Raw genomic sequence first — 6,000 nt, forward strand, 5'->3', positions numbered from 1 at the left:
AAATTATTGCTTCATAAGCTTTCCTGTGCACTACACTGGTGAGGCCGAGAGGGGGATTTTGATGACTGGGCATCTCAGGATCCCCATACCTTCCACCCAGGCTTGTGATGATCATCATCATCATCCATTGTCTTCGAGACAAATGGATGCCAACAGCAACAACAATACAACTTGAAATTTGCATTCTCCAGCTAGCCATGGAAACTTGAACGAATATGAAAGTCATTTAGAGAGGAGCATCAACCCACTCCCCCCCACCCATTAAAAAAACAGCATCCAAATAATCAATCCCCCAAAAACCCCCTCCTCCACACAAAACGGAACGTATGAAATGTTACTCAAATTTAACGTTTCTCTGTTATTCATTATTACAGCTCTGCTGTTTGATATCATTGGTTAGACAGTATCAGCAGAGACACATTCAGATGTAACCTGAACAGTGTTAAATTCCCATTCAGTTGGGCTCCTGGAGATTGGCATACCAGAACCATTCCCACCCATGCTGATCTAAAAGTTCAGGTGCTGGTGTGGGTTCTGGATCTTCCACTCTGAGAGATTTCACCAAAATTACAGTGAATATTTTGGGTATTTTTGCCAAAATACTAATGGCAATATGTACAGCTAAACACAAAATGTATCATTAAAATCATGAATCATTTGGGGATTTCAGGCATTAAAACACAAAGATGGATGGTTCCATTTGAAATGACGCATTGTCTTTCCTGGTGCTAATATCATCCCAAAAAAGGAAGTGGTAAATACCTGGAACGTACTGCCTGGGGTAGTAGCGGGTATGATAGTGGCTTTTAAGAGAATGTAAGATAGATACATGAATATGAAGGAAATGGGGGGGGGTGAATATGGATCATATACAGGCAGAAGAGATTTAAATTAATTTGCTTCAGCATTATCTCACTGTTACCCTCAGGTAGGAGATACAGAAACCTGAAGGCACACACTCAGCGATTCAGGAACAGCTTCTTCCCCTCTGCGATTCGATTCCTGAATGGACTTTGAAGCTTTGGACACAACCTCACTTTTCTTTAATGTATTTCTGTTTTTGCACATTTTTAATAATCTAGTCAATATACATAATTGATTTAATTTTTTACTTATTATGTTTTATTTTATTTGTTATTCTTTCTCTCTCTGCTAGATTATGTATTGCATTGAACTGCTGCTGCTAAGTTAACAAATTTCACGTCACATGCCGGTGATAATAAACCTGATTCTGATTCTGAACCGAAGGGCCTATTCCTACACTGTACTGTTCTATGTTGTACATCTGAACCAAAACAAAATACTGGAAATGCTCAGGCAAAATCTGTGCAGAGAGAAAGGCTGAGTTAACATTAGAGAGGAATAAACTTGCATTAGAACTTTCCAGTACTGAAACAAACAGTAAAAGCAAATTTCCTGATTTTGTTTTCAATTGTCTCCCAACGTCTACAATGTGCCTAGATGATAAATAAAGTGCTGTTCCTCTGTCATATGTGGCACTTCACTGAATAGTGTAGACAGCCACAGATAGGTCGGAGTGGATGAAAATGAAGAACTAAGTTGGTAGCCTAGGGTCACCTTATGTATAGAATAGAAGTTTGCAATTACGTTATGGATTAAATCTCGACTCTGGCAGAATTTTGGCAGAGTGCCATAAGAGGTACTGTTGTCAAACTTGGTTCGATATCTCCCGCCACTGTCTATAAGGATGTTGTAACGACCATGTGCGTTTCCTCCAGGTGCTCCAGTCTCCTCCCACATTCTAAAGATGTTGGGGTAGTCGGTTAATTGGACACATTGGGCCAGATGGCCTATTACCATGCTGTACATTTAAATAAAATAAATTACCCCTAATATGTATGAGTGGCAGGAGAATCAGGGAAAGTTAATGAGCACCAGAAGGAGAAAAGAATACAGGAAAATAAGTGGGATATTTGGGTGCTACTGTAGGCTCTCTGGACCCAATGGTTTCCAAAGTCACCAGGAAATCTTCTTGGACCTCAATGCCACAGGTGAATAGCCTAAAGTAATAATCTGTGACTTAAATTCATGTGCTGAGCAATTCAGTCGATGTCATTGCTTTGTTTTAATGACCAAATGTGGACATTTGGAACGTACTCCCATCAGTGTTTCCAGCTGATTCAATCTCTTCAGTCCAGATTGGTCCACAGTTTTACGTAAACTCTTAAATAGGACAATTGCCCATAGCAGTGACGTAAAACTAGGCAGCATGGGTTTGGGGTAAGGGGAAATATCCGAGAAAGAACCAGAGGGTGGTGGGAACCTGGAACTAGCTCCTGGAGGGGTGGTGGAGACAGAGACTTCGGTTGAGAAGTATCCAGACGAACACTTGCCTCGTCAGTGTACGGGAGGCCTGGACAAAGTATTGGTGTAGGGGATGGGTGGGCCAAGGGGCCTATTTCTGTGATAACCCTATGATTCTAAATGTTAGCGAGCGAATGGAGAGAGAGAGTGTGTGTGAAAGAGAGGAGCTGCGTTTGAGAAAGTGCGTGTGGGAGAGCGAGGGGGAGAAAGAGAGAGAGACATGGGGTGGGGGGGGGATTAAATCCGATAAGTTGTACAGTCGTACTCACGCCGGGCTAACGGCCGCTGTCTCACCCGCGTCGCCACCGAACCCCGCGTCGCTTAGCAACCGAACGCTACGCGGTTACCAGGAAGTAGGCGCCAAGTTCCGAGTACAAAGTACATGCCGGCCGCACCACGGCAGTGCCTTCTGGACAGATTCGCATTGAACTAAATATTTTTATATAATAGACACCCATGTTTCTAAAATTCAAAGTTTCCGTTGCTTTTTTTCATATTTCTAAATGAAGTGATGATCCCCTCTCCGAATTTCGCTTTGGAATCTTATCCTCCATGTGCCTTGCGCGTTACACGCTCGACTCTCCACGGTGAACGGTCCCACGCAGCGTGAATGATGTCTCACACACTTAGATCTGTTGGTACTTTCACAGTGTCCATATATTTTCTTCTTTGTCTTCCATAAATGATGGGTGATTGGGGAAGGGGTTGATGACCAACTCTAGTCTGAACTGCGGGGCTTGCTCCGCAAAATATAAACTAGTTTCATTTTCCTTAAAAAGAAAGTCTCCTCTTGAAAAAATAACCTAAAAAAATTAAAACTAAGTATCCAAGTACAAATAATCAACTGAAGCTTAACTATTTCTGAATGATTATTAACTCTGTCTCATATGACGTAGAAAGTGTTATTTTGCGACAGCAAAAAATTATAAGGGCATAGTTATTATGATTTACGAAATAAATAAATAGTGCAAAAAACATAATAATGAGCAAATGTTCATAGGTTCATGGACCGTTCAGATATCTGATAACGGAAGTGATTATTAAGTGTGCGTTTTCAGGTGGTGTAGATCTTTTGAAAACAATTCTGACATCGCCAGGTCGCAGAATGGAACTTTTCTTCACGCTTTTAAACGTCGGAAGGTCACAAAGTGCACAAGGAGAACGTCCGTTGCTATGAACCATTCGCTCCGAAGAAATTGAAGCTGCGGGCAGCCCATGCAGACAGAAAGTCATATTGGCTCAGAACAGCAAGAACATTTGAGGGTTTTTTTTTTGCAAGTATAACAAGTCGCCATTTCGTAAACACAAAATACTCTGCAGATGCTGGGGTCAAAGCAACACTCACAACAAGCTGGAGGAACTCAGCAGGTCAGGCAGCATCCGTGGAAACGATCAGTCAATGTTCTGGGCTGGAACCGAAACGTTGACTGACGAAGGGTTCCGGCCCAAAACGTTGACTGATTATTTCCACGGATGCTGCCCGACCTGCTGAGTTCCTCCAGCGTGTTGTGAGTGTTGCAAAATCACCATTTATTTTCTATTTCTAAGTAGCCCTTCCTGGGGAGTTATAGTGGTCAACTTGGTCAAGATAATGCTAAAAGTGAGGTTAGATTGGGAGCTTCAAGATTTATACAGATACATTTCCAGATACGAGAATTTATCCCGGACTCAGCATATTGCAATTATAAAGAAGGCATAACTTTGGCTATATTTCATTAGGAGCTTGTGTAGACTTGGTATGTCACCAAAAGACACTCGCAAATTTCTACAGATGTACTGTGGAGAGCATTCTTAACTGGTTACATTAATTTGGATATGGAGGGGCTGCTGCACAGGATCAGAAAAAGCTGCAGGGAGTTGTAAACTCAGCCAGTTCCATCATGGGTGCTAACCCAGACATCCCACCTCTCCCGGAAGTTCCGGGAGTCTCCCGCATATTGATAATGGCTCTTCTTCTTCTCTGTCTTATTTTACGGCAGTTGGCACCCAGCTTATTGGTGCATTACCGCCACCTTCTGCTCCAGAGTGTGCAATAGACTTGCATTCTAAATCCCTTCACCCAATCACACACACACATACCCTAACCTACATTTTATCTTCCCATCTTTGGCCATCCTAGTACCCTATTCCTGCTAATCCATCATATCCCATAAAAAACACTGTATCCCTTAAGAAAGCTAAAAATACCCTGACCTGTGCTCTCTCACCCATGCCCAGCAACTCTTTTAATGTGAATTCCTGCACCCCCAATTCCCTTAGATTAATTCTCATCATCTCTCTCTCTATCCCACACTTCGTGCAACTCAGAACTACATGTTCTACTGACTCCTCTTCCTGACATTCCTCATTCTAGTGTTTCCCTATCATTTTCAATGTTTTGTTTAATACACAATGCCCCAGCCTTAACCTAGTCCATACAGTTCCTCTCTTCTGTTTCCACTACCTACCCTAGTACCTGCAACACTCTTTTGTATTTGATATAAATGCCTCCCTTTCCCCTCCCTGTCCCATCTTTCTTGCTACATTTGGTTGATTTTTTTCCCAGATTACACACTTAACCTCTGCTTTACTGATACTAATGTGCATTTCTATGTTTTCTTTCTTTAACACCCTCTTTGCCAACTCATCCACCCTCTCATTCTCCTTCACCCCTACATGTGCTGGAACCCATAGAAATTTTACCTGACCTCCCTGATTTGCATTTCTTGTGACTGACTGAAGGACTTCATAAAGTCCAGCGATGCAGGTGGATGCTTCCCTGGTGTCATGGATTCTTGATTACCTGACTGGCAGACCACAGTACGTGTGCTTGCAACACTGTGTGTCCGACAGAGTGATCAGCAGCACTGGGGCTCCACAGGGGACTGTCTTGTCTCCCTTTCTCTTCAACATTTACACCTCGAACTTCAACTACTGCACAGAGTCTTGTCATCTTCAGAAGTTTTCGGATGACTCTGCCATAGTTGGGTGCATCAGCAAGGGAGATGAGGCTGAGTACAGGGCTACGGTAGGAAACTTTGTCACATGGTGTGAGCAGAATTATCTGCAGCTTAATGTGAAAAAGACTAAGGAGCTGGTGGTAGACCTGAGGAGAGCTAAGGTACCAGTGACCCCTGTTTCCATCCAGGGGGTCAGTGTGGACATGGTGGAGGATTACAAATACCTGGGGATACGAATTGACAATAAACTGGACTGGTCAAAGAACACTGAGGCTGTCTAAAAGAAGGGTCAGAGCCGTCTCTATTTCCTGAGGAGACTGAGGTCCTTTAACATCTGCCGGACAATGCTGAGGATGTTCTACGAGTCTGTGGTGGCCAGTGCTATCATGTTTGCTGTTGTGTGCTGGGGCAGCAGGCTGAGGGTGGCAGACACCAACAGAATCAACAAACTCATTCGTAAGGCCAGTGACGTTGTGGGGATGGAACTGGACTCTCTGACGGTGGTGTCTGAAAAGAGGATGCTGTCTAAGTTTCATGCCATCTTGGACAATGTCTCCCATCCACTACATAATGTACTGGGTGGGCACAGGAGTACATTCAGCCAGAGACTTATTCCACTGAGATGCAACACAGAGCGTCATAGGAAGTCATTCCTGCCTGTGGCTATCGAACTTTACAACTCCTCCCTTGGAGGGTCAGACATCCTGAGCCAATAGGCTGGTCCTGGACTTATTTC

The 6,000-nt window shown here is 43.4% G+C and overlaps 1 protein-coding gene across 1 annotated transcript in view; it reads right to left on the minus strand.

Annotated features, from left to right (window-relative positions):
* dnah1 (dynein, axonemal, heavy chain 1) overlaps positions 1-2,646 on the minus strand; it is a 393,587-nt gene extending 390,941 nt beyond the window's left edge. The window contains exon 1 of the mRNA XM_063068377.1: positions 2,595-2,646. The gene's annotated coding sequence lies outside the window, so the exon portion shown is untranslated. The remainder of the gene's footprint in view (positions 1-2,594) is intronic.
* Between the last annotated feature and the right edge of the window lie 3,354 nt (positions 2,647-6,000).

Source organism: Mobula hypostoma, chromosome 15 (assembly GCF_963921235.1).
Source record: "Mobula hypostoma chromosome 15, sMobHyp1.1, whole genome shotgun sequence".
NCBI classification, from domain to species: Eukaryota; Metazoa; Chordata; class Chondrichthyes; order Myliobatiformes; family Myliobatidae; genus Mobula; species Mobula hypostoma.